This window comes from Ursus arctos, unplaced genomic scaffold (assembly GCF_023065955.2).
Source record: "Ursus arctos isolate Adak ecotype North America unplaced genomic scaffold, UrsArc2.0 scaffold_16, whole genome shotgun sequence".
In the NCBI taxonomy this organism is placed as follows: domain Eukaryota; kingdom Metazoa; phylum Chordata; class Mammalia; order Carnivora; family Ursidae; genus Ursus; species Ursus arctos.
The window spans coordinates 35,307,752-35,320,063 of record NW_026622830.1 but is presented as its reverse complement, the minus strand read 5'-3'; the positions used below and the strand labels follow the sequence as shown (position 1 = coordinate 35,320,063).

The 12,312-nt window shown below is 39.6% G+C and overlaps 1 long non-coding RNA gene across 2 annotated transcripts in view; it reads left to right on the top strand.

Moving 5' to 3' along the window:
* The first annotated feature begins 1,865 nt into the window (after positions 1 to 1,865).
* The window catches only part of LOC123001278 (uncharacterized), a 167,851-nt gene continuing 157,404 nt past the window's right edge, over positions 1,866 to 12,312 (top strand). Inside the window, exons 1-2 of one of the 2 annotated variants that reach the window (XR_008959402.1) lie at positions 1,877 to 2,043; positions 6,504 to 6,695. This is a non-coding gene — a long non-coding RNA (uncharacterized LOC123001278). Of the gene's footprint in view, positions 2,044 to 6,503; positions 6,696 to 12,312 lie in introns of both variants that reach the window. The other variant, XR_006409959.3, reaches the window with a different exon arrangement.

The following is a 12,312-nucleotide window of genomic DNA, read 5'->3' as shown; positions in this document are numbered from 1 at the left end:
ACTTGGAAATCTCTTCTCTAGGGCAACTGCAAAGAATGGACAAAGACCATGCCTGCCTGGAGCTATTCTTTAAAGCAATGTTTCTCCAAGTGTGACCCTGGACCAACAGTCCAGGCATCCCTTGGAAACTTGTTAAAATGCAGAATCTCAGGCCCCACCACAGACCTGCTCAATAGGAAACCCTTGGGGTAGGGCTAGCAATCTGAATTACAACAAATTTTTCTGGTGACTCTGATAACACTAAAGTTTAAGAATCCCTGCCATAAAAGGATCCTCATATACCTGCTATACAGATGCCATCCAAGACCTAGACTCAAGTTCTCTGCTATAATCTATAAGGTCCTTATGATCTGGCCCAACCCACGGGCTGCAGTCATAAATGCCAGCTATACATACCTCTACTAGGTCCAGTTTATTCCCTCTTTGAGGACTTGCCTGGAAACTTCTCGTGTCTGGCTCATTAGCTCATTCAGTTTCCCATTTAAATGTCGCATTTTTCATAAAGTAGTCCCCTACCACAGACACCCTTTTAAGTATCTGCCAACAGACACTGTCCAGCATTGTCCATGTAGCAACTTTCCAAGACTGGAGATAACTACATGGCTTTGTTTCTATGTTGATGGCCCATTCTTCCCAGAGTAGAATATAAAACTCTGTAAGAGTTCTTTATGCCCACTATACACTATGTCTAATATATACCCTCTACACTTCTAAAAAGTGTAGCATCCATGCCCTCTCCTCCCACCTCTTCTCAAAATCTAGTCTCATTTGTCATTTATACCTTAATAAAGCTGGTGAAAAACTCTGTTCTTATACATTCTAAGTTAAAAATCAATATAAATGAAAAGTAGACAAAGCATTTACATCAAGAGAAATGAAAAACTATTAAAATTCCAGGCATCATTCAATAAGTACTATGTGCCTTTTAGATGCCAGGGAGGGTCAAAAGGGTCCCCCCAAGATAGCACACTTTAAAGGGGCATCTAAAGAAGGGCTTATAATGTTTTCCAATAGATGAGCTCTGGGGGCGCCTGGGTGGCACAGCGGTTAAGCGTCTGCCTTCGACTCAGGGCGTGATCCCGGCGTTATGGGATCGAGCCCCACATCAGGCTCCTCTGTTGTGAGCCTGCTTCTTCCTCTCCCACTCCCCCTGCTTGTGTTCCCTCTCCCGCTGGCTGTCTCTGTCAAAGAAATAAATAAAATCTTTAAAAAAAAAAAAATAGATGAGCTCTGATTTAGATGTAGTTCCTTTTTCCTTTACCATAAGCAGAAGACCATCTTTCTATAAGAAATTTTATCTTTAATGAGGTGATAAGAAAGTCATCAAAATTCAGTGCCTAAACTAACTTACTCTCTACCTAATTGTGTCTTTGTATTTTTTTCTCCCTATTTTATCTTCCAGATGCTCTGTCCTTGTGAGGGCAGTGGACTGTGGCAGCCACAGCACAGGTTGCAAGCAGGGGTGGCTTTCAACAGTTCTGAGTCCTCTGTGCCCCCATCATCCTCTCATTGTGGGGCTCCCTGAAAATGTACTCCATCTTCCCAGACATTTATACAAGAGTAAAATAGTAAAAGAGTTTTTCTCAAAACTCAACATAGAAGCAGAAACTTGAACATGAAGAGGTGTGCATCTAAACAAGCCTTACGTGACCCTGAAGATCCAGAAGCTTCTTCACAATGTAGCAGGTTATTTTATTGGTCTTTCAGCAAAAGATGCCTGAATGGCATTACTTTTGCCTCCATAATGGCTTAAATGCTTCCAAGAGGCATTAGAGTCACTCGCTCCCCGTAGAGATGGAAGAATAACACAGATGACAGTGCATTTAGTAAGAGGCAGACAGTGCCCGTGGTTGCTCCATTACTCTGTCATCAGAGATATCAGCACGAGGTTGGGCGCTGAGCATTAGCCCATGTAGCCTGATATGAGTTCATGGAGCTGGAATTCAAAACACTAACCAGCTGTGGGAACCCAGTGAGAAGCCTGTCACACTGAATGGTATCCAGATTAGAGCTGTGAGAATTTGGGAAAACCCTTCTTACTAAGTAAGTTTACTTCAGCTTTCTTTCTTATTTTAATTTTCAATGTTTGCTAGAATCCTGAACCTATAGCCATACATTTGAATAATGGAAAAAGACAACCTGAAAAATATTTTTTGAGACAATCATGGAAATTGTAATAGTGACTGGATATTTGATGACCTTGTAATTATAATTTTTAGGTGTGATAATAGCATTAGGTTTATGTAGCAAAATACCCATAACTCTTTAGAGATGTGTGCTGAGAGGAATGTAGGGGTGGAATGAAATGACGTCTGGAATTTGCTTTAAAATAATTCAGAAAAAAAAAAAGAAGGAAAGGAAAAGATTAAATTGTTGGACATGGGTTGGGTTATGGCAGATCAACAGAATATTCTCTCTCCTTGTAAAAGTACATTTGAAAATAAACATAAAATTTTATGATAATAAAGGAAAAGAAATAATACTAGACCAAAAGCAAAGTTATCTCTCAAGTAACATAAAAAATGTCTTTTCTGCTAAGGATTTTCTCAAGGCCAGCCACTGTCAAATAATCTACAAAACCAAAAAATGAGAAAGTCATGTTCTCAGGTGCTCAGGTCTTAAAAATGTCCTTCTGTGGTATATGTATTCGTAGGAGCAGGCAAAGAAGCTTAAGTAAATAAAAAAGAAATCAGAAATGACATTGCTTTATTTGGTGCTTGATTGTTCATAGGAGTGGCCATAATGGGAACAGACTAAAACGGAGATTTGTGGGTCCCAGGTCCTATGATATTTTTTTCTCATGAGTCCCTGTATGACTTTCAATTAACATTTCTATCCTTTAGTTTCCTCATCTATAAATCACAGAGCTACATGATATGAGAACTAAGGTTTCTTTCAGGCCTGAAAGTGCAAATTCCAGATTATATTAGCAAATCTCCTTCAGAAACATGGGAGATAAAAAAAAAAAAAAAGTCAAGTTCTAGAAATGACTTGGAAAATCAGGAGATGGCATATTTATTTAGTCTCTACTGAATTCTCAACACAGGAAACACAAGTGTAGCAACCTTTGCTGTTTAGAAAATCCAATGATCAAATGAAGCAATGTGGAAAATAGTTTCCAAAAGCAGTTTTAGCCACAGCATAATTCTATTAAGAAGAAAAAATTGTCAAATATTTTGTGTATTTGTTTCCTTAACACAGGAAAGAATGGATATAAGTGTCATTTATGCATCAAGAAAGTTCTAAAATAATTTTTGTTTCCCTCACAATGTCTGAAAACTACGAAAACGTGTATTTCTAGTGAAATTCAACTGTTTGAAGTGGGAGGGTCGACAGGGCAAAGATGGATTTATAAGGCCACCCAAAGCATGCATTCACTTATGTTCTTCCCTGGAAAGGTTAGCAAGTGTTGGTATTGCAAATACATGACTGATTTCAGAAAGATGCCCTACATGGAGACAGCTCTTGATGTACAAAGCTAAAGTCCATTATATTCTGTGGTCCTGCTTTCTACAACTTGGTGTCTTCCAGATTTCTCTCACTTCTGCTTGATTTGAAATTTGAGGTTAGTAAAAAAAAGGGAGGGGCATAGAAATTTAAGGTTAATGAACCACACATCAACAAACGTGCAGCAGGACTACTCTCTTCCACAGGGGCAGGTACTGGTAGATCTCAATAATTAAAAAAACAAAAATGTTGAGTATGTTACCATAAGATTTACATCATAAAATGCCTAAGCATCCTAGGTTTCACGTTTCAGTAAATGTGTTTCACTCAGTTTTACCTTGGAATTTAGAATCTGCCCTTCTTTTTTCATTCAAATCATCCTATTTCTTTCTAAGAACCAGACATGAAATATTAGGGAAAGGTGGCTGGGCAAGGGGAAAACATTATATTATTCCTCTGAGAAACTCTGAAAAGAAGAAAATTTTTCTCATTCCAGGGTGCTCTATTAACTGAGCTGTGATTTATTACCAAACATAAAAACATGAACTGATGGCATCTATTTAATATTAAGAGTTCTGCAATCAGAAAATGATCACTTTTTTCCTGAGAAAAAATTTTAAAGCATTTTTCTGAATTCTATATTGCCACTTTCTGACCTTCTGAGACAAGTTCGTTTATCCAGTCAAAAAACATTTCTCCAGGGGTGCCTGGGTGGCACAGCGGTTAAGCGTCTGCCTTCGGCTCAGGGCGTGATCCCGGCGTTATGGGATCGAGCCCCACATCAGGCTCCTCCGCTATGAGCCTGCTTCTTCCTCTCCCACTCCCCCTGCTTGTGTTCCCTCTCTCGCTGGCTGTCTCTATCCTGTCGAATAAATAAATAAAATCTTAAAAAAAAAAAAAAAAAAAAAAAAAACATTTCTCCATGGGGCGCCTGGGTGGCACAGCGGTTAAAGCGTCTGCCTTCGGCTCAGGGCGTGATCCCGGCGTTATGGGATCGAGCCCCACATCAGGCTCCTCTGCTATGAGCCTGTTTCTTCCTCTCCCACTCCCCCTGCTTGTGTTCCCTCTCTCGCTGGCTGTCTCTACCTCTGTCAAATAAATAAATAAAATCTTTAAAAAAAAAAAAAATTTCTCCAACCTTATAATGAACAGTAAGAAAGGAAAAAATTCAACTTCTGTACATTTATTTCAAGGTAATCCTTTGAGAGCGGATGCAATTCCATGGCCATATTTATATTTAATTCCATCTAATTCCTGTATGAGAGACATTCCATAAAAGTTGTGAGCTTTAGAAAAATTACTTGTGCCATCTGATAGGATGTATTTCTTTATTCTTAGCAGTCTTACCATCAAGTCTAAAACAAGGAAATAGTGCTGGCTCTCTGGGTTATTTAAAATGAGAGGTTCTCAACGCTGCATCAGAATCACCTAGAGGGACTTGTAAACCACAGTTCTCACCTCCAGAATTTCTAATTTCAAAGTTCTGGACTGTAACCTCAGAAATTGCATTTCTAACAAGTTCCTAGATGATCCTGATAACTCTTGCTGCTGGTTTAGAGACCATATTTTGAGAACCAGTAATCTAAATATATGCAGCATAAGCGCTTGAATAACAGGAAACTATTAATTACCTCATTCAGTTCTACAGAGCCTTAAGCCATCTAAACATTTTGACTCGTGGGTAGGTAAGAAAGGAGCCTCTATACCCACTTTGGCAACCAAAAACTGAATGTCCGTAATCCTCAGTATAAGCAAAATCATCCAGGGTTTCAGCTCAGCTATAGCAGAGTGCAATCAACTCAAAATTAGTAAGATATTGATTGCCATTTGGTCACCATGTAATCCTGGCCATCCAGGTGCACAAAGCATCAAGTACTTCAGGGGGTGGGCGGAGTAGTAGTTTGCTCTTTTGGATTGCCCCTGACCCTGATTGTTATTAGCAGCACAATAAAACACCTAAAGAAATCTGGATTTCAGGGTGTGATCTGAAGTCCCACCAATGTGGCCCAAGCAAGTGAAGTTCACCACCTCAGCTATGGCTTTTGACTTCTGTGGATGGTCAGTTCTGTTTCTATTACCTCTGGCTCCTTAAATGTCCTTGCTGGCCCAGGCCTCTGCTTTCGTCACTGGACCCTTTGGTTGTCCTTCATACTAAGGTGATGATGACAACAAGCATAAAGAAGTCTTTCAATAGTGATTTCCTGTATCTCACTTATCCTAGCTCAAAAAAATCTTGCCATTCAAATGAACTGGCGTCAGAGATACAGTGGGAAAAAGGAGGGATGGGGGAGGGGGTAAAATGGGGGAGGGGAATCCCTTTCAAAAGCTCTCCCTGTGAGAAGTGGAGACAGGAGCAGGAAGAGGAGGAGCCCAAGGCTGGCTATTTTTAAAATGAAATGCAGAGCCCTTTGGTCCTCTCTCCTGTTTCTCTGAAGCCCCTGGAACAACTTGCCAAAGGCATAAATCGCTGGGCAATTCATTCTGTCTGTATTTCCTCTGTACTCTAGCAGATAAGTACAGCCAAAGCCATATGGGCAGAAATGTGGGCTTTCCCTCAAAATCTGCAACCTCCTTTCACAAAGCTGTCTTCCATCAGGATCATAGTATTGCCTCCCAAATGATATCACTCATAAAAGGATCCAGAAAGAAAGAAGAAAGAAAATTCATAATGGTTTGGGGCACAAGTTGAGTCTTAACACAGAAAGGGACAATAGGATTCCTACCCCAGTAGAGGGTATAACTTGCGCCCACAGGGGAAGGCACTGAGTTCCATGATGAAGTGGTCAGTTCACTGAAGATGCAGATGGCACTTTAGCAGCCCTACAGGCTCTCACCCCTGGAGGTGGGAGAAGGAATCACAAAACAGACTGTGCCAAGCTAATTGAAAGAAAGAGAAAATAAGCCCTGGTGTTGATACAGAAAAATCTAGGACAAGACAAAGGCAACTCTCAATTTACCTTCTGGCCTACTTCCCTTCCATTAAAAGGCGTGTTATCTGTACCAGAAAAGAGAACTGATGCCTGTGTTAACACTTGTTGTCTCTGTTTTATTTTTAGGCTCTTTACTCAGAGAAAGGACAGCAAGGCCAGTTGGACTTCAGGTCTCAGACCACACTTGGTTTTCTCAGGTTTCCCTGCACACAAAGGCCCAAAATAATTTTCCATCATGACCTGGCCAGGAAGTACAGCCAGCTCTCAGGGTGGCCACTGAAAATAGGCATGTGAGCTTCATCATCTGTCCTTAGTGGGGTCTGTATCATCATCCAATTTGATTTTCCTATCCAGCTGGTGTTTTTTTTCCTGCCGAGGCAATGCTTAAGTGTAAGAAAAATGTACATATATATGTATGTGTGTGTGTATATAAATACATACACATATATAATATATATTATACATATATATACATATATATATTTATATATATATACACACACACACATACATACTCTAGATGATATGGCAAATCTAAGAAAAAATTAGTACTTCTCAGACCCAAGACATCGTCTCTGATGAAAATGCTAGCACAGTGATAGGTATTAGCAGTGGGAGGCCAGCACAGGGTACTTCCTGGGACAAAGTTACCTATGTTTTCTTCATTTCTGTGGGGGAAATGCAGCTGTCACCTGCAACACCTGGGAAGTCTGGGAATGCCCATGGCAACCAGCCTAATCAGTTTTATGAAGAAGGCTCCAATCGTGCCTGCCAAGGGCAAGTCTACCAGATGGCTCTGAACCCCAGGGACGGTGCTGTAGCCAAAGACATCAAAATGGTTCCCAAGCCCCCCAGCCAATCTCACACCTCCTTCAGCATTATTTGCCATAGATAAACTACTTAATATTTTCTTCACAACATTTTTTTTTGCTTTAAGCAAGTCAAAGAAAAAATAACAAATCCTTGTGGAAAAATATGGAAGTAGAAACATGGAAACAGAAGTATACAAGAAGCTCCAATAGAACATAAACAGAAATGCTTCCTACCCTAGACTCTGAGCCTGAGGCCTGCTTCTCTTCCTTTAAAAGGAAGACTCACAGGAGATACGAGCTGATGGAGATGCATTAGTGGCAGATGGAGATTGTCTACCTAATCAGAAGAAATGAAAGAGATTGAAAAAAAAAATCTCCCCATGGGATCCAAAGTTATTTGGCTCTATGTCAGTGTCTTAAAAAAAAAATAATTTCAAATACCTACATCAGTGTTTTTCATAAATTTTTTTCAGCCATGATCCACTGAAGAAATGGGCTGTACGTCACAAACTGTGCATTCACACACATGCACACACACCTATACATAAATACTTACCTTTACTAAGCATGATGCACTCTAATACTTTTTGTTTAATTTTTCAAAAATGCTGGTTGTGACCTACAGATCACAATTTTAAGAACACTGCCTTAAACTTTGGGAAATATTGGTTACGCTTCATGTCCCTAACACTATCTACAACTCTAACACTATTCACAGTTACCCAATCACTGTTCAACACACTCAATCAACTCTATTAAAATATTCTTTCTCAGCTTTTCTTTCCCACTAAAACATAAAATCTTTTTTCTTGAGCCAAATTGTCAGTACCTTCAGCTCAGAGAGAATATATTATGTACCTTATGTTGTATTACATAGGTGCAAAAGATACACTATAAATGCACAATGAACAAATTTAATCTTCACACTGCTGGATATCGGGAAATTTAAATATTTGTCCCTACTGATTTGGTCCGCATAAATAAAAAGGATACTATAATCGAAGTATATATGTCACTTATGTTGGTGATGGACATAAAAAAAGAAACAGTCATTTCCTCCTTCCTGCTTGAGCACCTCAAAGTGCCTACAAGTGAAAGCTTGTCTGTGAAAGGAAGTGTCATGACTCAAAAGTGAGGCACACAGCAGACATGCTGGGTTGGAAGTGGCCGTTTTTGCACAGCCACTACTCTGACCATGTGGCCACATGTGGAGAAATTACACCATGCATCATTGTACCACTGGCCCTGCCAAAAGAAGGAGTGAGACTAAAGCATATCCTGGGAAACAACGACTTTCTTCTGACATAAAATCTTGGGATAAGATCATATCAGTTGTAGCTTTATCACTTATAGAACAATCTCAGGGAGTTTCATCCGGGGATTCTGGTTTTCTACTTTATGGAACAACAAATGTAGTGAAATTTATTTTTAGATTCCTTTGATCATACACCATTGTTCTTAATTCAAAACTCCAGGCATAAAATTGTATTATTTAAAGGGCAGGACAATGAAATTGATTACAATCCTGTATTTTATCCCCAAAATAACTTCAGTAACAACTTGCATTTTGAAATCTAACTACATGCCATAAGATGAACTAAGCACTTTCTTGGCATTTAGCTCATTTAGTCCTACATTAACCCTATGAGGTAGGTATTATTATTACTGACATATTAAAAGAAACTAAGGCTCAGGGATATGAAGTGAATTTCCCAAGGTCACATAACTCAGTGTCAGAAACACTCCTGGACTTAAAACCAATGCTCTTAAACCATTTCTGTATTCTACAAGTAATTCAATGAAGACCATAGTATTAGGGTATAAAAATAATAACACAGCTCTTATAGGAGGACTCAACTAGAAATAAAATGATTTAATAAGTACAGAAGTGTAATGATTAAGTGGATGAAACAGCTTTTACAAAACTCTCCATTCTCTGTATGTCCCCACAGGACCCCTCCATCAGCTTCTACCCCTTACTCTCTATCCCCCACTAACAGACATAAACATGATAACTTTCAAATGTTTTGGGAAAAGTGGTTCTCAAAATGTATCCCCTGAAAACATGTTAGAGATGCAAATTCTTATCCCCCACTTGTTTTTAATGTAGGTTTGATTATTATTTAGGTATGGTAAATCCAACAGATTTGGAGATCATTGCCATTGGAAAGATACTTTGTTATATTCACAGATCATAAGAGGAGGGGGCAGGATGACATGGGAGACACCAGGGTCAGTCAGGAGACAAAGTGGGGGTGGGCAGGGAGGGCAAGAACTTTTATTTTGGTTTCTGCTGTGAGGAACTGGAAAGGTGAGATAAACAAGTTTGGTATTTGCTAGTTTGAATAATTTCAGCAGGCTCTAGAACATAGGAAATGTCTCTAATTGTCTGGTACCTAACTCTGGGACGATTTGGGAAAGTAGATAAAATGATAGCACTTGGGCTTTGGATTGAGTGGTTTGCATTTGAAAAGCAAGCTCATGGGTGAATTGTTTACTATTTCTAGGGAGTGGCTGACACCAGAAGGTACAATCCCTCCAGGGTCAGCAAAAGCCCAGATGTCAAAGCATCAGAATATAGAAAATAGAAGACATGGTTACTACACCACTGTAGACCTACTGATTAAAAAACTGAGTGTTGGACTAGGAGTCTATTTTCATAAGCCCTCCAGGTGATCCTGGTGCACATTACAGTCTAGGATTCACAGTTTTAGTATTTACTCTACTGTATTACACATAGCACAAAGAGCAGTAAGTACTTAGAACAGACTTGAATTTTTCCTTTTCTCAAAACTTAACAACTTTAAGTATAGATATCAAATGTATATCCATAACCTATTTCAAGAAACTATCTTTAAAACATTAAATACACACAAAGACTTCTAATAATGCCATCTATTTCTTTATGTCCCCAAAACAGATGTATGTCTAAATTAGAATAAAGACAACCAAAGTTTTCAATAATAAATAGCACACTGAGACACTCCAGTGTACCCTTTAAAACTAGATGTTTAATCTTTAGAATGATCTGAAAGACAGCTTTGGGACCAAGGGCATTAGATAGCCTTTGGAGTTTCATCCTAGAAAGCTCTACGTAATTTGTTTTTCTAGAATTTTCCATTAACTTCTGAAGGACCTGCTTCTGTTTGGTCAACAACAGAAACTGTGGATAGTTTTATGTATATTGGGAAGATTATAGAACCCAACTTGTTACTACCAAAACTTTTAAGTCCCTGTTTTGAAAATAAGTTGGAAAAGGAAAAAGAAGATTCATGACCCAGTCCTAGCTGTGCTTTAATTAGTCATATGAACTTGGGCGAGCAAATAAATCTCTCTGGACTTTTGTTTTTCTCATCTGTGGTACCTGTGTGCTGGATGAGAAGATACTTCAAAGTAAATGTGATTCCTAATATACAGAGGATTCCTAATATATATAAATTCCTAATATATAGAGAATCCTAACATATAGAGGCAGAAAAAAACTTCTCATGAAAAAGCCCTTGAAGGAGATAATGCTTTTTACCACAGTCAAATAGGAATATACTCTTCTACCTGCACTGAGCTCCAAAATCTTAAGTATATGTATTACTTGAGACACCCTGGTCTACATGTTTATCTATAAATAGGAGTTCTCATCTTAGCTGCACAATCAAAATCATCTGGTGGAGCTTTAAAATGCAGATCTCTGGAACTAACTCCCAGAGATTGTTCTTGGGTGTGTCTTGGTCATTGGTATTTTTAAAAGCTCCCCAGGTAACTCTAATGTGCAGCCAGTGTTGAGAGGCATAAGCTTGTAACAAGTCCTGAAGCATTCTTTATTTTTTTTTTTTAAGATTTTCTTTATTTGACAGAGAAAGAGAGAGTAAGTGCACAAGCAGGGGGAGTGAGAGAGGGAGAAGCAGGTTCCCCGTTGAGCAGAGAGCCTGACGTGGGGCTCGATCCCAGGACCTTGGGATCATGACCTGAGCCAAAGGCAGATGCCCAACCAACTGAGTCACCCAGGTACCCCCTGGAGCATTCCTTAAGTCAGAAAAGAACACATTGTGGTTAGTAAGTTCTACAACTATCTGAACATGTGGTGGGGTAAGTGGGGAAGTCAAATAAGTTTGGCCTCACTTCTGAAAAGAGAGGGGCAATGGTCAGAAACTAATTTCATGAATGATTCTCTGAGACAAGGAATAAGATTGGGTAATACTCTCCCCTCTTCTGGTAGAAAACAGAAAAGTTAGTTAGCTTAAAGAGTTTTGGAAAAAGCACATTTGCTCAGGTATTTGTGTTCTCATAAAGGTGATAGCTGGGGGTCATGTAAATTCCCATCTACATGAGAATTTGCAGGCAGGAGATAGTCTAGAGGGTATGCCACAGCAGGAGAAAGAGCCCAGATTATAAGCGTTTGTGAAACACCAACTGGAACACCTGACTCTTCCTGAAATGCTGGCTGGAGGAAGAGAAGGATGAGATTTACATAGGGCTGAATTCTTGGGACTATGCAGATGAAGTAAATATGGTGTCCGTGGCCCCAATTCTTTACACTTTCTGTCTCCACATCCTTTACCAGGTAAAGGTAGTGCCCCCACCCACTCCATCTTTGGGCCATGTGACTTGTTTGGCAAATGGGATGCAAGCAGAGGGCTAAAAATCATTCCCACTCCTGTATCTTTACCTTTGTCATGTGAACATGCCACCCTAGATCTGCCGGCAGTCAGCTGACCCCAAGACATGTAGGCAAAGCCAGCTGAGGCAGACAGACCCTAAGGTGACAACCAATGATTCCCACTGTCTGGAATTCATAGCTTTATGTAATTCTATCCCCTTGAGTGTGGGTGGACCTCTGATTTGCTTCTAACCAACAGAATATGGCAAAGATGACAGGATGTCAGTCCTATGATTATGTTAGTCATACAAGACTCCATCTCAGTAGAGTCACTCTTGCCTTCCTGTTGGCCTTAAAGAAGGAAACATAAATACTTGAAATGTGGAGAGGCCATGTGGCAGAAAAAACAAAAGAGAGATCTTTAGGAACTAAGGGCCTCACTCCTACAGCTGAAAAGAACTGAATTCTGCCAATAGAATGAGTGAATGTAAAGTATACCCTTCCCCAATCAAACCTCCTGATGAAAGCA